The sequence below is a fragment of the Danio aesculapii genome, chromosome 23, assembly GCF_903798145.1.
Source record: "Danio aesculapii chromosome 23, fDanAes4.1, whole genome shotgun sequence".
NCBI lineage: Eukaryota > Metazoa > Chordata > Actinopteri > Cypriniformes > Danionidae > Danio > Danio aesculapii.
Genome location: NC_079457.1, coordinates 36,437,471 through 36,461,892, shown reverse-complemented (window position 1 = coordinate 36,461,892; position 24,422 = coordinate 36,437,471). Strand labels below are relative to the sequence as shown.

Sequence of the window (24,422 nt, the reverse complement as noted above, 5' to 3'; positions counted from 1 at the left end):
TCCTTACATACCTCGCTAGGCACTGGACATCCAGGGATCAACAATACTCTCTCGCTAGTATCCCAACGATTCTGGTGGCCAAACATGGCAAGGGATGTGAGGCAATATGTTCAGGGCTGTAAGGACTGTGCCCAATCCAAGAGCCCACGTCATCTACCCGCTGGAAAGCTCCATCCCTTGCCGATTCCGAACCGTCCCTGGTCACACCTAGGAGTGGACTTTATCACTGACCTCCCTTCGTCAGAAGGTAATACCTGTATTCTAGTCATAGTAGATAGATTCTCAAAGTTTGTCAAACTAATCCCTCTGAAAGGTCTTCCCACAGCCTTTGAAACTGCCGACAATATCTTTAATCAAGTCTTCAGGTCATTTGGTATTCCAGAAGATATTGTGTCGGACAGAGGTCCACAGTTCATCTCACGTCTATGGAAAGCCTTCTTCAAGCTCCTAGGTGTGGCCGTCAGCCTCTCTTCTGGATATCATCCCCAAACCAACGGGCAGACAGAGAGGAAGATTCAGGAGGTGGGACGGTTCCTGAGGACCTTCTGCAGTGGTCACCAGAACTCCTGGAGCCAGTATTTGGGCTGGGCAGAATATGCCCAAAATTCACTGCGGCAACCCTCCACCGGACTCACGCCATTCCAGTGCGTCCTGGGCTTCCAACCACCGCTCTTTCCCTGGGATGGCGAACCATCTGATGTCCCCGCAGTGGATCACTGGTTCCGGGAGAGCGAGCGAGTCTGGGACGAGGCTCATCAACATCTGCAGAGGGCAGTCCGTCGAAGCAAGGTAACCGCCGATAGGAGAAGGTCTGAAGAACCCAGATACACACCCGGACAAAAGGTGTGGCTATCCACCCGGGACATACGCATGCGACTGCCCTCTCGCAAGTTAAGTCCCCGATTTGTTGGTCCCTTCACCATCGTGGAACAGGTTAACCCCGTCACCTACAAACTACAATTACCCTCTCACTACCGTATTCACCCTACATTCCACGTATCACTCCTGAAACCCTATCACGATCCTGTTCTTCCCTCCACAGAGCCTGACCACGAAGAGGAACCCCCTCCTCCACTGCTCCTAGAAGAAGGAGCCGTCTACGCAGTGAAGGAGATCTTGCGTTCCCGACGTCGTGGTGGCCAGTTGGAGTACCTGGTGGACTGGGAAGGGTACGGCCCCGAAGAAAGGACATGGGTTCCCAGAGCTGATATTCTCGATCCTAGTCTCATGGTGGAGTTTCATGAGAGCCACCCTGAGTTCCCAGCGCCTAGAGGCAGAGGGAGACCACCACGGCGTCGGAGGTGTCGGCCCTCAGGAGCGGGCCCTGGGGAGGGGGGTACTGTCATGGATTGGTCAGGCTCTCACGACCCCCACTCACGAAGATCACCATCACCTGACTTCTAATGAGCACACAGCTGCATCACATTCACGAGCACCAGATAAAAGCACAGCACTCCAGTCGCTCATTGTCCGGGCTCGTCTCGACGAAAGCGGACAACTGAGCGACCACTCAGCGTAGTCATCCTCAGCTAAAACAAACGATTTACTTACCTGTTCTCTTTGTATTCCTCCTAGTCTTCCTGGTCCTCCCGAATCGTCCTGTCTTCCAGTCCTTCCAAGTCTGTGTCATCCTCTGTCAGCTGTATCTGGTGTGTGCTGTCCATCCTCGTGTATTCCTGTTACCCAGCCACGGAGGAAAAGACCCCAACATCATTCCTGATCCTCCTGGCTATCCTTCATGTGCTCCTTGTTGTCATTTAATAAACACCCTAACGTTTCCTTACCTCTGTCTCCTGTCCGCTTCATAACATATATATTATATATATATAATATTATCAGACATACTGTGAAAATTTCCTTGCTCTGTTAAAGATCATTTGGGAAATATTTAAAAAAGAAAAGAAAATTAAAATAGGGGGCTAATAATTCTGACTTCAACTGCACATACAGTGGATAAACTAAGTATTGACCACACCAATTTTTCTCAAAAACATATTTCTAAAGGTTTCTAATAAGTAAGGTAATTCATTAATACAAGGTAAACAAAACTAATTCATTTAAAAATTAAGTGAAACAAATGAAATTGAAATCCATGTTTTACAGCATGAAATACATGTTTTTATATCTTATATTATGTAATTATATCTGAGATCAATTTCTGTAATTGTATTTATAATTACACTGTTGTCCCATCCCTAACACCCTAATCTTCATGGGCGGCATGGTGGCTCAGTGCTGAGTACTGTTGCCTCACAGCAAGCAAGTCACTGGTTCGAGACCTGGCTGGGCCTGTTGCCATTTCTGTGTGGAGTTTGCATGTTCTCCCATTTGTATGGGTTTCCTCTGGGTGCTCCAGTTTCCCCCACAGTCCCAAGACATTCGGTATGAGTGAATTGGAGAAACTAAATGGGCATAATCTGTGTGGGTGTGTGTGTGTGTGTGTGTGTGTGTGTGTGTGTGTGTGTGTGTGTGTGTGTGTGTGTGTTTGCGCACGCACAGGAGAGGCATCTGACAACCTGGAAAGGCATTTGTTGCGTAAAACATATGCTGGAATAGTTGGTAGTTCATTCCGCCGTGGCAACTCCTGATAAATAAATAACTAAGCCAAAGGAAAATTAATAAATTATTCATTCATATAAATGAGTTTACAATTACACTGTTGACCCATCCCTAAAACCTTAACACACCCTTAAAAGCGCCAGATAATGAAAAACTGGATTTACCTACAGTAGACATTGATTTAAGTACCTATTTTTTAAGGCTACCAAATATAAAATGGGACCAATTATTTAGTTCTATTTTTAAAGAATGGTTGGAGCATGAAACAATAAGTAATAAGTATTTTTTTAACAAGTACATGCACTGTTTAATATTTTGACTGTTTTATTTTCACTGTTGCCCTCATTTTGGTCATCCTTTACCATAAGAAAGTGCCATTTGTAAATCTTATTTTTGGAGATATATTTTGTTTATTTTTCTTCTTTTTTTTCTTAATATTATTGTTTATAGATAATATAATTATTAATTTGAGACACAGTGCAACCAACAAAAATCATGTCAAAACTAGCCCATGTCTGCCCCCACAAAAATATATTTGTTTCTGAGCAGAACCGGAAATAAATGTAAGATGACACAAGTCAGTGAGCACAGGAATAAGCTAGGGAGAGATGACATGATGTCTATGTTCACAGAGTACTAAAAGTTCACAATGTACTTTACTGACTGGTATGTCTGCGGCAGAGAGTAAGACATAAGACAGAGAGCAGTTTGTTTGGTCCATTCTTTGGATTTATGCAGGGTTTTCCAGACAAGTGTGCAATATCATATAGGACTAATTTTCTAGGGAAAGAAAAAAAATAAATAAAACACTATTTATGAGTTACTGATCAGCATATATTTCTTTTCAATCTGTGGTCAGCCAGGAAAACATAGCCAAAGAGTTTGTCATTTTGTGTGCTTAAATGAAGGAGTTATGAAGTTATTGTCAACTGAAAGCAGACTTTCTTGAATCTGTAAAACATCAGTCAATTGCACTTTGAGTTAATCCTCAGTGGACCTTAGCGACAAGGTGTGTTATTCTTTTTGTCCAACATCATGTCCAAAGTGTGAATTATACAGTCAAAGTCCTTCAAAGCAATCAAAGGAGCTGTCTTTACTCCAGACACCTTCACAGACATCAGGGCAGCAGCTACTGACAGACGGAAAGATAAAAGAAAGCGCAGCAGAGATTTCGTCAAAAAGAGGAGGAGGGATGAAATCCTAGCCAAAAGAAAGAAGGCAAAGTATACTTTCAACATGTTAACTTTCAGTCAGTAAATGACATAGAAATAGACAAAGTGTTGACAAGTTTTTTGGGCCTTACATCATGGGTACTGCTAGCTCTTTTGTCACAAAAAAACAACAACAACAAAAAAAAAAAACAATGAGTTGATCTGATGTTTGACTATTGTGATGGTGTAGTATTTTTGACTATGAATATATTTCTGCAAGGAATTGAAAGCATGTTTAAACTGTTTGCTCATTGATATAACTGAGCAAAGTAGGCTTAACTTTAATCTATCTGGATGCAGAATTACTCTTACAACTAAAAGTTATTGGCATTTTACAAAATCAAAACAATCTGGATTATTCATTCATTCATTCATTTTCTTTTCAGCTTATTCCCTTTATTAATCAGGGGTCACCACAGCGGAATGAACCGGCAACTTATCCAGCACATGTTTTACGCAGCAGATACCCTTCCAGCCGCAACCCAACACTGGGAAACATCCATACAAACTTGCATTCACACACTACAGCCAATTTAGCTTATTAAATTCACCTATATCGAATGTGTTTGGACTGTGGGGGAAACACCCGGAGGAAACCCACATGAACACGGCAAGAACATGCAAACTCCACACATAAATGCCAACTGATCCAGCCGAGGCTTGAACCAGAGACCTTTTTGCTGTGAGGCGATTGTCCTACTCACTGTACCAGTGTGATGCCACTAATCTCGATTATTTAACTGAATTTAACTGAATTTGTGAAGGAGATTCATAGATTATGTTTGAGGCACCCCTATGAAAACTCAATTTCAGAATCTTTTTAAAAGAGCAAAGTACCAAATACTCATACTTAATACATTTTTATTAAATTGTATAAATCAACCAAAACACGTTTTTTAAATCTTCATGATGTTCTAGACCCATAATAATCTTTTTTAGCAAAATATTTTTTGGAAGCATGAGCAGTTTCTGTCCTTCGAGTAATATTTCTTTCCCCATACAATCCAGAAAAGGTTATACATGTGCTGTAAAAATAAGCCATAAGAATGACTCAATACACAATGTGTGTGTATTTGTATGTGAGTAAATGCCTAAATGAAATCTTCATAGGCTCTGTGGTTAGCACTGTTGACTCACAGCAAGAAGGTTGCTGGTTCAAGTCCTGTATGGGTGTTTCCCAGTACTGGGGTGAGGCTGGAAGGGCATCCGCTGTGTAAAACATATATAGTTGGTGGTTTATTCCGCTGTGGCGACCCCTGATTAATAAAGGACTAAGCAAAAGGAACTTGAATAAATGAATAAATAATTAATTCAGGCGGCGCGGTGGGCAGCTGCTAGTGCTGTAGCCTCACAGCAAGAAGATCGCTGATTCGAGACTTGCCTCAGTCAGTTAATATTTCTGTGTGGAGTTTGCATGTTCTCCCTGTGTTCACAGTTCACCTATTCCAGTTCACTGTACTCCGGTTTCCCCCACAAGTCCAAAGACATGTGGTTTAAGTGAATTAGGTAAGCTAAATTGTCCATAGTATATGTGTGTGAATGAGAGTTTATGGGTGTCTCCCAGTGATGGGTTGCAGCTGGAAGGGCATCTGCTGCATGAAACATATGCTGGATAAGTTGGCGGTTTATTTCACTGTGGCGACCCCTGATTAATAAAGGGACTAAGCCAAAAAGTAAATGAATAAATAATTCTTTCATATAAAATGTATTTCATGATGTTGGCTTATAGTAAATCATACAGGTTTGATACAACATGAAAGAGTTTTTATTTGTCTTTAAAAACTGTATTTTTCTTTAAAGAAAAGCACTGTTCAGTGCAATAAAAAAGGAACATGTCAGATTTACTGACCATGTTTTAGCAACCTTCTTTTATTAAAAAACAATCTTTAAAATTAGCAAATAAATAAAAATAAGATTATGAAAATAGAAAACAAAAGAAGGATGCACAAATACTGTATAAACAAACAGTGTGCTGACAAAAATCTCACTAATCCACACAATGTCCTGCTATGTGAAGTGAACAAATATGAATTAAAGTTACTCATATCCCTTAAGGGCCACACTTTCAGGTTGTAGCCCAGGATTTAGCTAATTACCTCATTAGCGCCTCTAAGGGTCATTAATTGGTTAAATCAAACAGTGCTCGACTAGAACGAATGTGTACAAGGCACAAAGAGCTCATTTGAATAAACTATTACAGTGCTACAACTGTGTTTTATTAACACACACTACTGTGCCTGTTGCTTCATTAGTCTGCTTATCATCTGTTCATAAGTACCTCTCCTCTCTGTTGTATTTCCATCATCTCTGGGTTTTTTTCGCTTGATGTGCATGACTTGTGGGATCAGTTGCTCTACTGAGCGAGTTGGCTTAGAGAACCATTGATGATAAAAACAAAAATGAAAAAGGCAGATGATCTGTTTTGCACCTCAAAATGCATTTGCCACAATTTTAAAAGTCCTGTTATCTGAGATAAGAGGGAATTTAATTTAATTATGAGGCCTGCACAAGCAATTTCATGAAACTCCATCAGAATTATAATTTTGAAATTAGCATTTAACAAGGGTAGAAAACACTTCAGAGAAAAATGCATATATTGAATGCATAAAAAATACATACATTTAATTTAAAGTATGTTTCTGAGTTATAAGTGGAATATAAGTGGAATATAAAAAATAAAGAATGCTCACAAACCAAACATAACATTGATTCAACATGTTAAAAATGCCAACCAAAGGTAACAGGTGCTGACTGGAGTGACACATTGAGCAACAAAACCTGACAAATATTTCAGTATGTGTAAGATCAATCTATTTACATTTGTTTTGTTGTTTTTAGAACAGTATCTCCAGCAGAACAAAAAATATCCAAAGATGCCTTTTAAATTGTAAAGAAAGATTGTTTTGAAGCTAATGAAGACAGCAGAAGTCAATGATTCATTTGAATTATATAGCCTGACATGTTTACTGCTCCAAAATATCATAAATCTTAAAAAAATAGAATATATTGTTTTCAAAGGCGAAAAACGTCTTGTTTTTTTTACCCAGACATTTAAAAAGAATTTATTTTAGAGCAGTGAGCACAACAGTGTGATACCGTGAAACCGTGATATTTTTATCCAAGGTTATCATACTGTCAGAATCTTATACCAGCCCATGCCTAATATAAACTCACCTATTCCAGTCACTCATTGGCTGGAATTGAAGTCGGATGGTTCACCTCACCTTCTCCCCCACTTGCCTTCTTCCGTGGATGTCTCTCTTCTCCTATGGACGTTTCTCTTCTCTGTGGATGCATATGCCATGAATAAGGGAAGTAACTATTATATTCTGGTGGTTGATGGACTGACTAAAAGAGATAACCATCCTTGTGTGACTGTGACTGTAATGTAAATTCCGCTTTTTAAATAATAGGTCACCTATAGCTTTCGTCATGAGCCACGGCTGCGTTCAAAATGTTAAATATTTTCAAAGTGCACTGTGAAGGGAGCGCAACTGTCAATATGAAGATCGCTAAAACTAAACTGTAAAAAACTTTGCAAATTACACCTAAGAAATAATGTTTTTTATTTAAATATTGAGAGTTTAAATGTTGGAACGTTCTAAATGAATAGGGCATGGGGGGATTACTGGGAATAGAACACAACCAGGAACTATGCTTAACTACAGCTGTAGAGGTGTAGTTACAAGCGTACAAGTTTGAGACGCAGTTTTTGAATGTTCGTTGGAGTGATGGATTTGGGAAACACTAAATCAACAAACTATGTTTTTTAACGACGGAACTTGCAACCTTAGTTGGCTAATGTTGGTTTTTGAAAGTGCACCCCAGTTTAGGTGCACATAGACGCATTAGTTTGGGCAATGGGGGGAAATAATTTCGAACATCTAGAAACAAAATCTAAGAAACGGTTGATAAACTTCATTTTCTATTTCAAAAATGAAATTTAATCATGAGCATAAATTCCAGTGTTGCCAGATTGGGTGGTTTTGAATTTGATTTTGCGGGTAAAAGTGGCTTAGGAGGGTTGACAAAATTTGGGCAGCTTTAAAATGTACATTTATATGCGACTTATTTAACAAAATATAACCGTGTGTTCCTACACCGTTCAGTTAGTAGTGACCAGTGCATAGCACAAACCACATGGGCCCACCCACAAGAGAAGTTGAAGGAAAGTTGTATCAAAATCTGGCTCCCCGAACAAATCTGGCTCCCGTTCGCATGTATGCGCATCACGCAGCTCCTGCAGTTGAACTCACAGCAGTTTATTATAACACTTATCAATCTTTTTTTTCCCGCAATTAACAGCAAGAACAGACATGGACGCATGTCTGATTGACAAGCAGCACCTAATTATGTTTCAAAGAATTTAAAACGCCAAATGGGACAAATTTATACCCCATTTTGAAAGTAAAACATACTCTAATACAGTGGGTAGTGTAATCTACACCATAGGTGGAGCGTGTGTAAGGCTGGGGAAGGCTTAGCCTCCCCCTGGCCAGAGACCACGGAGATAGCAGCAAAGAAAAAAATGCATTGAAAATATGTAACAGGTGTAAGGAGTAATATAAATGTAATTTAATGTTGATGATTAACACAACACTTTAGCTATTGTAAGTTTGTCAATCAAATTTAAAGTCCCCCTCCGCACAGAAATGGAATTGTCCAACCCCGCATGTTGCACTGATGAGCGCTGTTTATTACTGGAGTTCTCAGCTGCTCTGAAAACCAAACCAAAACTGCTGGCCAGCGGACTATTCTGATTTGCTGGTCAAGGATATAAGTAATAAAACGACATATGAGTATTACGAGAGGGGTATAATAATATATTACACTGCAACAAGGAGTAATAATTTCCTTTGAAACTGCATACAGTAAGTAATAAATAAATATTTAATAAATAAGTATTTAACAATTTTTTAAATATTTAATAAATGCCGCCTTGATGAACAGAATAATTTTAATTAGATTTTTAAATAAAAGTAAAAATAATAAAAAACAAATAAACTGACCCCAAACATTTGACCGGTAGTGTAGATCAGTGGGTGAGTTTAATAAACTTAGTTAATGTGCGTGTTGAATATAATAGACATTTGTTGATAGGCGGTGCTTTTGTTAAAACCTCTTCTTGGTCGGTCGCAAATCTTTTTAAATGCATTAAAGGGCAGCGCATATGCTAGCCTTACCCTGGAGTTTGTTCACCCTCCGCCTAGGATCTACACAACGATAAGTACAGTGTGTGGGTGAGAGGGGGCAGTGTTTCGATGTGATTCGGTTAAGTTGTGGTTCTGTGACTGTTGGTGTTCGTTAAAAATATGACAGTTAAAATAACTAGGTGAATTTCAATTTAAATATATTAAAATTTTATTAAATGTTACTCTAATATTTTGGGCTTTTATTGGTGTGTGTGTGTTTGGGCAGGTTTTGGACATCTTTTGGGCTGGAAAATTCAGCTGTATGTGGCGACACTGATCAATTCCAAAAATCACATGTTGTTTTATTATATAATCTTGATGAAAATACAATTTTGTCATGAACCACGAAATCCTGAGTAGTTTATGGATAATTTCAAATAGAAAATTCTATATCAAATATCTTTGATTGTCCTGCTAACCTTTTTGCATTGAGTCTTCAGATTCTTTACAGTACTTAAGAGTAAATGTGCACTTGCTCTGAAAGAACTGACCCACAAAAGAAAATACACTTTTTATCTCTCATTTAATGTGTTTGAATCTTAATATGGGTTCTTTTCTCAGTCAATTAATTGATTTAGCAAATAATTGAATTTGTTTTACTTTATTATCTTTATTGATACACAACCCTAATCACTTTATTTTTATAAATTGTGTTATTATGCAACTCTAGTATGTGTGGAACATTATGAAATCTGTAGGCTACTTCAGGTTCAGACTAAATGTGCACATATTGTGAGCATCTGCAAGTCAAGGCATAGATAACCCACAGGACTGCAGGAACATAAAAACAGGGACCTCTAAAGCAAACACTTGAGTGGAATTTGATTTGCCACATGATTTCTTTGCTTATTCGAGTGTGCATGTGCACTGTTCCCTAAGTAAAGGTACCTGCTAGAAAGCTTTGATGAAGATATGATATGCAAGTGTAATTTTTCTGGACATTTCTAGATAAAGCTTGAATTTATAGATGGCGTATACATCAATGAAATCATCAATATAAAAGTAATTGATAAGAAATTAAACACGAATCACAACAACATACTGTACATCTATTTTAAGAATCTTTTGCACATATAACTGCATTTGGTAAATATGAACTAATAATATGTCCTGGATTAAAATATACAGTCAACTCGGATCAATCATTTAAATCAGTTTGAATTGTATCAAAACACAACTGGCCATTTTTAAGTTGATTGCAACCACAAGCATAACAATCGGTTTTAAACTCAACCAGGAATGAAAGAGTTATATTTTGTGTGTTTTTATTTATCCATGATATTCATATTTTTTTTCTGCCAGATGTGCACATATATACGTTTTATACATTCAGTTGAAGTCAGAATTATTAGCCCCCGGTTATTTAGTTATTTTTTCCCTAATTTCTGTTTTTAACATTTCTAAACATAACTCAATTCTAATAACTGATTTATTTTATCTTTGCCATGATGACTGTACATATTTAACTAGATATTTTTCAAGACACTTCTATACAACTAAAAGTGACATTTAAAGGCTTAACTAGGTTAATTAGGTTAACTAGGCAGGCTAGGGTAATCAGGCAAGTCATTGTATAATGATGGTTTGTTCTGTAGACTATCGAAAACAAATATAGCTTAAAAGGGCTAATAATTTTGACCTTAAAATGGTTTTTTAAAAATTAAAAACTGCTTTTATTCTAGCCTAAATAAAATGAATAAAACTTTCTCCAGAAGAAAAAATATTATCAGACATTTTGTGAAAATTTCCTTGCTCTGTTAAACATCATTTGGGAAATATTTAAAAAAGGGAAAAAAATTCAGAGGGGGCTAAATCTTCTGACTTCAACTGTTTATGTGAATTTATAGTATTATACATAAATAAAGATACATATATGTTACTGGCATATATGTTTACAGTGATGAAGAGTTTCAGGTGTAATTTTGTCCCATTTTTCTTGCAAACCAGTCTTAAAGTGGGCAACAGCACAGGGTCTTCGTTGTTGCATTTTGCACTTCAAATTGTGCCCCACATTCTCTATTGGAGACAGGTTGGGACTGCGGGCAGGCCAGTGAAGTACCTGTATCCTCTTCTTTTGCAGCCAGGACTTTGTAATCTGTGCAAAATGTGGTTTTGCATTGTCTTGTTGAAATATCCATGGGTGTCCCTGGATAAGAAGGCAGCATATTCATTCATTTATTCATTTTCTTTTCGGCTTAGTCCCTTTATTAATCCGGGGTTGCCACAGCGGAATGAATTTTACGCAGCATAATTTTACGCAGCGGATGCCCTTCCAGCCACAACCCATCTCTGGGAACATCCATACACTTATACATACACACATACACTACAGACAATTTAGCCTACCCAATTCACCTGTACTGCATGTCTTTTGACTGTGGGGGAAACCGAACGCAAAATTATTAGCCCCTTTAAGCAAATTTTTTTGATAGTCTACAGAACAAACCATCATTATACAATAACTTGCCTAATTACCCTAACCTGTCTAGTTAACTTAATTAACCTAGTTATGCCTTTAAATGTCACTTTAAGCTGTATAGAAGTTTCTTGAAAAATATCTAGTCAATTATTATTTACTGTCATCATGGCAAAAATAAATCAGTTATTAGAGATGAGTTATTAAAATTATTATTGTCACGGTTGGTGAGGGGAAAAAGGGGCGAGGACCCAAGTGCAGAAATAATAAGTATTTATTTATAATAAAACAAAATAAAAGGCAAAAGCATCAAAACAAACTACCCTGAGGGGGGAAAACATTAACAAAACAAATAAACAAACAAACCAAACTAGACTGGGCAGACTGGCAGGGATCAAGACTGGAACAGACACACTACAAGGTAACATACAATGACATACGATGAGGCAACATACGATGACGAACTGGCACAGGACAGCAGACATGAGGAGAATAAAAGCAGGAGTAAATTAACACACAAACAGATGAACAGAACAAGACAGAACTAGTGTCCGGACTCTGCCACCAAAACAAGAATTTACAAGACAAGAGTGGCAGAACCCTGACACTAGCCCCACCCAAAAGGGACGCCACCTGGCGTCCCTAAAGAGAACATCCAACAAGAACAAGGTCCAAGACAGACAAGAAACAGACAACAGCAACAAACACAAGACAGGGAAGTGAATAGGCAAGACAACATGAAGGGGGGGAGGGGAGGGGAGCCAAGCCAGACCCAACAAGACAAACAAGGGAGGGATGGGAGGGCAAGACCAGGGAGGATCAGGAGAAACAGTCCAGGGCGGGACCAGAGGGACAGACCAGGGTGGGTTTAATGGGTCAGGGGCCCCGGCAGGGAACCAGGGTGGAGCCGGAGTGTCCGTCCAGAATGGTAGAAGGGCACACCAGGGAGGAGCAGGAGGGACGACCCAGGGAGGATCAGGGTAGGTCAAAGCAGGAGGTCTGTGGGCAGTTGAGGTGGAGGCGACTGGACTGAAGGCCTGTTGGGTGCTGGCTGAACTGGAGGCCTGTGGGGAGCCGGCAGGGCTGAAAGTTGCTTGACTGAAGCCGGCTGGACTGAAGGCCTGAGGGAAGCCGGCAGGGCTGGAGGCAGCTGGACTGAAGGCCTGTGGGGTGCCGGCTGAACTGGAGACCTGTGGGGAGCTGGCAGGGCTGGAGGCCTGAGGGGAGCTGGTAGGGCTGGAGGGCCGTGGGGAGCCGGCAGGGCTGGAGGCAGCTGGACTAAAGGCTTGTGGGTGCCGGCTGAACTGGAGACCTGTGGGGAGCCGGCAGGGCTGGAGGCCCAAGGGAAGCCGGCAGGGCGTCTTGGAGGTGCCGGCAGGGCAAGGCGTCTGGGAGGTGCCGGCAGGGCAAGGAACCGGGCTGGGGCCCGCAGGGCAAGACGTCAGTGTGGTGCCGGTAAAGTAAGGAGCCAGGCTGGGGCCGGCAGGGCAAGGAGTCTTGGTGGTACTGGTAGGCCAAGACGTCTGTATGGTGCAGGCAGGGCAGGCGGCTGGGCTGGGGCTGGCAGGGCAAGACATCTGGGTGGTACCGGCAAGGTAAGACGTCTGGGGCTGGAGCTTACACTGGCGGGCGCTCTGAAGCTGACACTGGCGGGCGCTCTGGAGTGGACACTGGCAGGCGCTCTGGAGCCGACACTGGCAGGCGCTCTGGGGTTGGAGCCGACACTGGCGGGCGCTCTGGGGCTGGAGCTGACGCTAGCTTCTTTTTCCTCTTCCATCTCCTCGAGCAAGGAGTCACAGGGCTAGACTCATCCATAAATTGGCCACTAACTTCACCCGACTCTAGGAGTGCTGAGTGGTCTAGGATGAGTTCCTCAAGAAGAAGTGCTGTAGCAGGCTCGCTCGTGACTGGGTGGGTGGCTGTTGTGGTAGATGGCCTAATTCCTCTCTGCTTCAGAGCATAGGACAGCAGAAAGCCAAGATCAGGAGTTTCACCATGAGCAGCCTGACGAACCAGATGCTCCACGAACTGATGGTAAGGTAGCCCTCCCAACTCAAGCATCTGTTGGATATTGAGGGGCTTGTCGAGGGCATAGTTGAGGAGGTTCACCAGGGCTTGATCATTGAACCCCAGCCCCTCTGCTGCCACACAAAATTTAGCTGCAAAACTTCCCACCTTCATGCCACATTGCCGCAACGACTGCAGACTGATGAGCTGCAGCATGCGGCTGGAGAATGGGCGGTCTTCACTCTGCTGGGTCCTCATTTGGCCAGTTTGCATTGTCACAGTCGGTGAGGGGAAAAAGGGGCGAGGACCCAAGGGCAGAGATATTAAGTATTTATTAATAATAAAACTAAATAAAAGGCAAAAACAGCAAAACAAACTAACCCGAGGGGGGAAAACATTAACAAAACAAATAAACAACAAACTAGACTGGGCAGGCTGGCAGGGATCAGGACTGGAACAGACACGACAAGGTAACATACAATGACATACGATGAGGCAACATAGGATGACGAACTGGCACAGGACAGCAGACATGAGGAGAATATAAGCAGGAGTAAATTAACACACAAACAGATGAACATAATTAACTAATAATGGGTTAACAAGGAGGGTGGGACTAGACGATAGACGGGAGAGCACATGACAAAGAGACAACACAAGCTATGTGGTCACATAACAAGACTAGAACACGCAGCCAATGAGAGAACTCATTAACCGCACGTTCGTATGACAAGACAAACACAACACTGAAGCATACAAAAGCACGCGACCACAATGTAAACACAGAGTCACGTGCTCTGACAACAGACGCAAGACACGAGCAAACGATAGGTAAAAACACCTTACCGTGCGCTCACACAAATGCAACGCGCATGTTTCATCTCAGCACCAACCAAAACCAAAACCAACTAGACGGAGACGCTGAGAATGAAACAGCGTGATGCTGACGGAACAAAACACAAACATGAGTACAAGAGCGCACGTCCCAAGGACGCGCAGACCCTGCGTGCCCGCATCAAGCGGGAGCGTGCACGTATGACGACGCGCACCCAGAGACACACAAAATGACAAAACATTTGCTCGACCCAAGAAAACTCAGGTCGAGCACAACAGGACAGGACAAGACAGAGCTAGTGTCTGGACTCTGCCACCAAAACAAGAATTTACAAGACCAGAGTGGCAGAACCCTGACAAGTATGTTTAGAAATGTGTTGGAAAAATGTTCTCTCCGTTAAACAGAAATAATAACTGTAAATAATAACTGTACTTTAACTGTATGTGACATAATTGTTTCTGGAATATATGTGACTTATATGTTTCTGGCATATATGTGACATGTATGTTTCTTGCAAATATCTGACCGATATGTTTCTGGCATACATGTGACCTTTATGTTTCTGACACACTTGTGACCTACATGTTTTTGGCATATATGTGTCATGTAGGGGTGGGCGGTATACCGGTGTCATAGTCATCACCGGTGTGACATTGCACCACGACATGGATTTTCTAATACCGTCAATACCGGTATAAATCAATTATGCGCCTTGAACGGCTGCATTTACATCAATAATAGCTAATTCTAAATAATAAGGCATTCAATTTTCTTCAAACATTCAGTTGTGGTCTGAATACATGTCCTTATACTACAGGGCTCGAAATTGCAACCATTTTGGTCGCATGAGCGCCCGAAATTTAATCTATGCGCCCTCATATTATATTTGGGAGCATTTGTGTGTCTGAATTAGGGCTGTGACGGTAATGGAAGAAATCATGCGGTATGTCGGTTAACCGCGCAGATATATAAAAAAAAGCATTTTTAACGCACCGCTGTAATTTCTATATATCCCAGTCCCTTTATCAACATTTTTAATACAAGTCATTATTTTAAAGAATATGACTTGAGAATATGATTTTACCACAGTGCTGCACTTTTCTCCTTCTCCCTCCCACTGAGTTCAGGTGACGGAGTGTTGTGAAGTAGTTAAACTCTCCTCAGTTTAATTTACAGTGTCAAACTGGCACAGGAATATCAGTATATTAATATAGGCTTTGCTAAAATGCTGGTCAAATGTAGGTATTGTAGGACCCTGAGGCACATCGCTTCACCTCAAAGTTTATTAGTTATTCTTGTTTATTTTGTAAATAACTGACCGACAAAAACTAAGATACAAATTGTACAAAACTAAATTCGTTCAAAGAATATTTTTCTTCCGACGAAAATATCTGAATTGTATATTTTTGTGCGTCCCCATCCGCTACACAACTGTGTGTTTGTTTCGCTCCACAGGAAAAAAAGGATTTAATTAATGCTCCACTGTAATTGCTATATAAACCCCTGTGATATATTAGCTACATTTTTTTATAAATGTCTTTACACAAAATTATTATATGCTATAGCCTATAGCCTACTTTAAATAAGTCAAAATATTTGCGATTGTTGACTCATCACCAGTCGCAGCATGCGCGTCTGTTTATAGCTTCTGTAAAAAAAGACCCACATTTGATTAGCCTTTTAGCAAAGCCTATATTAATATACTGATATTCCTGTGCCAGTTTGACACTGTAAATTAAACTGAGGAGAGTTTAACTACTTAAACGAAGGAGAAAAGTGCAGCGCTGAGGTAAAATCATATTCTCAAATCATAATCTTTAAAATAATGACTTGTATTAAAAAATGTTGATAAAGGGACTGGGATATATAGAAATTACAGCGGTGCGTTAAAAATGCTTATTTTCTGTGGAGCGATTGATTTGAGTTAGTAGGTCTGCTTTATTAAAATAAGCTTAAAATAATAACAGCCTATGCTGGTTATAAAAAGGATTCAGTGTTTTCGTTTTGTAATCTAAATTTGTAATTTAAGTGGAAAATACTCAGGGCAGGCCTTTTATTCCTTTTATTTAGTTTATTCTGTTTTTCTATACAATCCTGAAACCTCACCTAAAGTTATAATAATAATAATAATGGCGCAGATGAAAGCGATCATGACATGAGGTAAATGTTGATCCGCCAGCTGAGATCAATCGAGTGTTTTCGGAGAAGGTGCCCGAATCTCGATGCGTTGCATTCACCGCGTGTTCAGCGCAAATGTCCGCTAAATATAAAGTCTAATACTGTAGACATCATCGCCAAAGAAACTCACCTTTACTAAGTTTACACTGAAACTACAGCTCATAACAAAGAGCGGAATTGCGCTGGTGGTCATCATGAGAATCCTGCTCTGTCTGCTCATAAATTGGTGCGGCTGACTCGCCTGCTTTATTCCACCAACACAGAGAAATGAAGATCAGCTCATAACGAGACTGAGCATTTACAATGAACCAAACCAAAACTTTTAAAGAGCGATAGAAGTGAGACTTTCTTTTGTCCGTTCTTCCTTGAGATGTATATTATTTTGCTATTGAAAGTAATACCGTGATATTATACCGTCACCGTTCAAAAGATGAAAAATACCGTGATATTAATTTTAGGTCATATCGCCCACCCCTAGTGTCATGTATGTTTCTTGCATACATGTGACCTTTATGTTTCTGGCATAGATGTGACATTTATGTTTCTGACATATATGTGACATGTATGTTTCTGACATATATGTGACATGTAAGATTCTGGCCTATACATGATGTATATTTCTTGGCATATATATTTCTGACAAGTATGTGACCTATATGTTTCTGGCATATGTGTGACCTATTGGTTTCTGACATGTGACCTACATGTTTCTGGTATATGTGACATGTTTCTGGCAAAAATATGACATTTATGTTTCTGACATACAAGTGAGATGTAGGTTTCTGGCGCTTATGTGACATATTTGTTTTTGGCATATATATGATGTGTGTTTCTGGCATATACTGTATGTGGCATGTATGTTTCTTACAAAATGTGACCTATATTTTTCTGCCATTTGTGTTGCATATATGTTTCTGGCATACATGTGGCCTACATGTTTCTGGCATATATGTGACATGCTGCTGGCATACATGTGACCTATATTTTCCTGACATACCTGTGACCGACATATATGTGACACATGTTTCTGACATTATTGTGACCTACATGTTTCTGGCATATATGTGACATGTATGTTTCTGGCATATATGTGACCTTTATGTTTCTGACATAATTGTAAACTATATGTTTCTGACAGATATGACCTATATGTCTCTGGCATATATGTGACCTCTATGTTTCTGACATACATGTGATCTATATGTATCTGGTGTTTATGTGACATAATTTTTTGGAACATACTGTATGTGACATATACTGGATGTTTCTGGCACATATGTGACTTACATATTTCTGGCATATATGTGACCTATATGTTTCTGACATACATATGTTCTATATGTTTATATGTGACTTATTTGTCTGGCACATGTGTGTCTGGCATATATGTGACATATTTGTTTCTGGCATATATGTGACATATATTATTCTGGAATACATGTAACATTTATGTTTCAGGCATATGTGTGACATACGTGACCTTTGTTTCTGGCATAGATGTGACAAATGTGTTTTTTCCATATAAGTGACATATGTTTCTGCCATATGAAGTCAGAATTATTAGTGCCCCTGAATTATTAACCCCCCTGTTTGTTTTTTTCCCAATTTCTGTTTAATGGAGAGAAGATTTTTTTCAACACACTTCTAAACAATAGTTTTAATTACACATTTCTCTCAGCTGATTTCTTTTATCTGTGCCATGATGACAGTAAATAATATTTGACTTGATATTTTTCAGGACACTTCTATACAGCTTAAAGTGACATTTAAAGGCTTAACTAGGTTAATTAGGTTAACTAGGCAGTTTAGGGTAATTAGGTAAGTTATTGTATAATGATGGTTTGTTCTTTAGACTATCCAAAAATATAGCTTAAAGGGGCTAATAATTTTGACCTTAAAATGTTTTTTAAGTTGAAAACTGCTTTTATTCTAGTCGAAATAAAACAAATAAGACTTTCTCTAGAAGTAAAAATATTATCAGACATACTGTGAAAATGTCCTTGCTCTGTTAAACATAATTTGGGAAGTATTTAAAAAAGAAATAAAAATTTGAAGGGGGATTAATAATTCTTACTTCAACTGTATATGTGACCTATGTTTTTGGCATATATCTGACATGTATGTTTCTTACATATGTGACCTATATTTTTCTGGCCTATATGTGACCTATTAGTTTTTTGTTTTTTTTTTGTTTGTATTAATTTCTTCATTTAATGCAACTACTTTTTAAGTAATGATTGTAATAGATAATAATTAAATAATAAATGTATCAATGAAACTTTCAATAAATTACATACTCTAAATGTATCAATAAAAAGTATATTTATTTAGCGAAATTCCTTGAAAACAAAACATTTATTATAATTATATAATTATATAATTTCCATGATATTTATACAATTAATATTAATCAATATCCCATTTTACATTCTATTATTGTTTAATAATCTATGTTTTCATTATGCAATATATATTTATATAATATACAATATTTATACTTATATATTTACCTTTTCTGTTTGATCACGTTAGTTAAAACAGCGAACACCATATGCAAAGTTTGTGTTAAGATGGTTTAGACAGCAATTATTTGTTGTACAACACAAGACTTTTTTTTACCTGACAATTCAGTAAACAAACCTTTCCTATCATCAACACTCGGCTTTTTAAATTCCCCGCCACAGAAATGAAGAAACAGCGCCAAAGAATCTATGCGTGGCCAAAAGTATATTGCATCGGTATTGTTAAGCACTACCATAGAGAATGAATGGGAAAAGTTAAGGAAAGTTACGTTTAACTATTGGCGGCTGCCACGCAGGAGGTCTCATGTTTGACACTGGGCGGAAACATATGTTTAGCGGACACTTTTGTCCAAAATGACTTACAATAGAAGAGGTATTCAGAAATTCAACAAGACGATGCAATGCATAGGAGAAGTGCTATTTATTCCAGGTAACTTGTTTGTGCTCAGACAATTTAGTGCTGGAGTAGGAGTTTTGTTTTCTTTAGAGAGAGGGATATTCACTGGGGTTCAGGTGTACTCGGAAGAGATGGGTTTAAGCTGTCGTTTGAAGGATACCAGTATATCCGTAATCCGAGTGGGAACAGGAAGACGATTCCACCAGCCTGGAACATTGAGTGAAAACATTTTGGAAAGTGACTTATAGCCTCTCTGCGATGGCACCACAAGTTGGCGCTCACACCCTTACCGGAGGCTCCAGTGATTACCACGAGTAGGCTTTGTCCGCTTGATTGACAAAAGCTTGCACATTGTGTTGTCCTTGCAGGCCAAACTTCCCTGCTGAAAGCAATAGTGGGGTTTTTGTAGTGTAGTGGTCATCAGGTTAGCCTAACAAGCAAAAGGTGCTCGATTCGAAACCGAGCAGAAAGATCGCTCTCCTTTTGGCAAGAAAATAATAGCAGCAAGAGTCATCACTTGAATGATCATAAACAGGCACCCAAGCAAAAAGGGTATCTGCTTCCTGCATATCAGTAGGTTTCCGTAGTGTAGCGGTTATCACGTTCGCCTCACATGCGAAAGCTCCCCAGTTCGAAACTGGGCGGAAGCAACATCTGGCTTTTATGACAGTTGTCAAATCAGGCTTCTGTTGAGCACTGATATTCACTAAAAAGATCCTTTCTGCGAAGCGGTGTGAGGCAAACTTGAATTTAACTCAGTGTTTACTTGCACTCGTGGTGTCACAAACTTGCATAGAATCTGATTTCTTTTAGCTTTATGTTGTGCATGAGCAGGTGGCCAGTGCGTTTGCTGGCCCTTCGCGATGCAGACGGAACAAGACAGTTCTCTAAAAAGACAATAAAAACTTGAAGCAGAACTGTCTTATTGGTTTCCGTAGTGTAGAGGTGATTACGATTGCTTTACATGCGAAAGGTCCCCTGTTCGAAACTGGGCGGAAACATGCATTTAGCGGACACTGTTGTCCAAAGTGGCTTACAATAGAGGAGGTATTCAGCGATTCAACAAGACGATGCAATGCATAGGAGAAGTGCTATTTATTCCAAGTAACTTGTTTGTGCTCAGACAATTTAGTGCTGGAGTAGGAGTTTTGTTTTCTTTAGAGAGAGGGATATTCACTGGGGTTCAGGTGTACTCGGAAGAGATGGGTTTTAGCTGTCGTTTGAAGGATACCAGTGTATCCATAATCCGAGTGGGAACAGGAAGACGATTCCACCAGCCTGGAACATTGAGTGAAAACATTTTGGAAAGTGACTTATAGCCTCTCTGCGATGGCACCACAAGTTGGTGCTCACACCCTTACCGGAGGCTCCAGTGATCACCACGATCGCTTTACAAGGTGTTAGAAACTAGGTGGAAACATGCAGATTTGCACATTCTGAGTTGGCTTTCTGCTCTCTGGATAGTTCACTCTACAACGTCCTTGCTCCGAGCTAGGCAAATGGTGTGTTTGCTAAAACCTGCAGGGAGCTTGTCACACTGAGTAGGCTTTGTCCGCTTGATTGACAAAATCGTGCACATTGTCTTATCCTTGCAGGCCAAACTTCGCTGCTGAAAGTACTTGTGGGGTTTCTGTAGTTTAGTGGCCATCACGTTCGCCTAACACGCAAAAGGTCTTCGGTTCGAAACCGAAAAGAAACAGTGCTCTCCTTTTGGCAAGAAAACAATAGCAGCAAGAGTCACCGCTTGAATGATCGTCAACAGGCACCCAAGCAAAAAGGGTAACTGCTTCCAGTACTTCAGTAGGTTTCTGTAGTGTAGTGGTTATCACGTTTGTCTCACACGCGAAAGGTCCCCAGTTCGAAACTGGGTGGAAACAACATCTGGCTTTTATGAAAGTTGTCAAATCAGGCTTCTGTTGAGCACTGACGTTCCCTGAAAACATCCTTTCTGCAAAGCGGTGTGAGGCACAATTTGAATTTAACTCAGTGTATACTTGCACTCGTGGTGTCACAAACTTGCATAGAATCTGATTTCTTTTAGCTTTGTGTTGTGCATGAGCAGGTGGCCAGTGCGTTTGCTGGCCCTTTGTGATGCTGACGGAACAAGACAGTTCTCTAAAAAAGACGATAAAAACTTGAAGCAGTACTGTCATATTGGTTTCCGTAGTGTAGAGGTTATTACGTTTGCTTTACACATGAAAGGTCCCCTGTTCGAAGTAAAAAAGTGATTGCTTGATTGATCTTTAATATAGAAAATGTGAAATTAAAAAATTGAAAGGTGTTGTTTTTATATTTGTATAACTATGTACTGAAAACCCATAAAAAATATAATAATAAAAAAACCTATACATATAGTTGAAGTCAGAATTAATAAACCCCTGAATTATTAGCCCCCCTGTTTATTTTTTTCTCCAATTTCTATTTAATAGAGAGCAGATTTTTTTTAACACATTTCTAAACTTAATAGTTTTAATAACTCATTTTTAATAACTTATTTATAACTTAATTTGATTTATCTTTGCCATGATGACAGTAAATAATATTTGACTAGATATTTTTCAAGACACTTCTACAGCTTAAAGAACAGTAAAGTCTACTAAACTGAACACTTTTTGCCATCTTTTATTTTTAGTCATTTATAAGTGTGTGTGTGTGTGTGTGCGTGTGTGCGCATGTGCGTGTGTGCATGCGTGTGTGTGTGTGTGTGTGTGTGTGTGTGTGTATTTGAATAGAATATATCATGTGCGCAGATGTATAGAGTGTATCATGTGTGCAAAAATAGAGTGTGTATATGTATAGTGCATCATTTGTATGTATATGGAGTTTCATGAGTGTATATGTATAGGGTGTATTATGAGTAAATATGTATAGAGTGTATTATGTGAGTACATGTGGATAGTGTATCATTTGTGTATATGTATGGAGTGTATTATGTGTGTATAGGATTTTTGGTGAGTTTTATCAACTTCCAGTAGCTCAGTGGGTATGTGACTCACCTCTCACACCAGAGTTCTATTCTGTTCTATTCCAGACCCTGACGGGACCGTATCATGTCTGTATGAATGTAATGTTTCATGGGTGGAGTGTATTGTGTGTAAAATGTATCATTTGTGCATATATATGAAGTCTGTATATGTATAGAGTGTGTGTATATGTATAGAATGTATCATGTGTGCATATGTACAAAATGGAGTGTGTGTGAATATATGTATAAAATGTATCATATGTACAGTATGAAGTGTATCATGATTGCGTATGTGAGTATATGTATAGAGTGTGTATATGTATAAGGTGAATCATTTGTATGTATAGGGAGTTTCATGTGTGTATGGAGTGTCTCATTTGTATATATGTATGGAGTGTAACATGTTTGCATATATATGGATTGTGTATATGTATAGAGTGTAATGTGCATATGTATGGATTATGTATTCAATTCACCTTTATTTGTATAGCGCTTTTACAATGTAGATTGTGTCAAAGCAGCTTCACATAAAAGGTCATAGTAAATTGGAACAGTGTAGTTTAGAACAGTGTGTGTGTGTCTGTGTGTATTTGTATAGAATATATCATGTGCGCAGATGTATAGAGAATATCATGTGAGTAAATGTATAGAGTGTAATATGTGTATATGTATGGGGTGAATCATTTATATGTATGGAGTGCATAATATGTGTATATGTATGGACTGTATCATGTTTGCATTTGTATGGAGTGTGTCATGTGTAAATGTATGGACTGTATCATGTGTGTATATTTATAGAATGTATCATGTGTGCATATGTCTGTGGTGTATCATGTGTGCATGTGTATCGTGTGTGTGTATATGTATAGAGTGTATTATGTGTGCATATATAGAGTGTGTATATGTATAGTGTATCATGAGAGTATATGTATAGAGTGGATCATGTGAGTACATGTGGAGAGTGTATCATGTTTGCATATGTATGGAGTGTGCCATGTGTTAATATGTATGAAGTGTATCATGTGTTTATAAGATTTTTGGTGAGTTTCATCAACTTCCAGTAGCTCAGTGGTTACGTGGCTCACCTCTCACATCAGAGACCCGGGTTCTATTCCAGACCCTGACAGGAGTGTATCGTGTATATGTATGGAATGTATCATGTGTGCATATGAATGGAGTGTATCGTGTGTGTGTGTGTGTGTGTGTGTGTGTGTGTGTACAGTATATGTGTAAAATGTATCATTTGTGCAAATGTATGAAGTCTGTATATGTATAGAGTGTGTGTGTATATATGTATATATATATATATATATACATATATAAAATGTATCATGTGTATATATATAGAGTGTGTAGTGTATCATTTGAGTATATGTATAGGGTGTATTATGAGTAAATATGTATAGAGTGTATCATGTTTGCATATGTATGGATTGTGTATATGTATAGAGTGTAATGTGCATATGTATGGAATGCATATGCATCATGTGTGCATACGTATGGATTATGTGTATGTACAGAGTGTGTGTGTGTGTGTGCGTGTGTGTGTGTGTGTGTGTGTGCCCAATGGAATGCTATCATTCCAAAACTTTGCGTCTCACTGAACTCAGTTAAAGCATCCTTTAAAAAATTAGTATGCCAATACATCTATGGGTTGCATATTGCTGACCAAAATGCTTGAGTTTGTTTGTGTGTGTGTTTGTTTGTTTGTTTGTTTGTTTTTATAAACATAAATGATTCTTCTCTGTGGTTTCCTTTTGTTCAGGGTAAGAATCTAACAATGATTAGTGAGACCCAGTCTGCAGTTATGTAATACATAATTAATTATCCCAATAAGGTCTGTAAAGCTTTACAAAGTATTATAACAGAAATTAATCAGTTTAAAATCAGTTTAAAAACTATTTGGTAAAAATGCAGCTTGTGAATATGCAAAATATAAATATTAAGCTTTCATATCAAAAGTACGTTATTTGTATAAAACTGCATCCTTAAAACTGTCAGATGTAAGGATTTGCAGTATGGATTATGAGGACTCTCCATAGGCATAATATATGTTATACTGTTAAAAAAACATTTATTATATTGCCCTACTGTCAAATCTAACCCTAACAGAAAATATGTGGCTAATTGTGAATGCCAA

General features: G+C 39.0%; 1 protein-coding gene and 2 non-coding genes across 3 annotated transcripts in view; all 3 read left to right on the top strand.

Moving 5' to 3' along the window:
- The window catches only part of ntsr1 (neurotensin receptor 1 (high affinity)), an 87,539-nt gene that overhangs the window by 8,496 nt on the left and 54,621 nt on the right, over nucleotides 1-24,422 (top strand). The gene's annotated exons all lie outside the window — the stretch shown is intronic.
- trnav-cac (transfer RNA valine (anticodon CAC)) lies at nucleotides 19,895-19,967 on the top strand. The gene has a single exon. It is a non-coding gene; the product is annotated as a tRNA-Val (tRNA).
- Nucleotides 21,122-21,194, top strand: trnav-cac (transfer RNA valine (anticodon CAC)). Its single transcript has one exon. It is a non-coding gene; the product is annotated as a tRNA-Val (tRNA).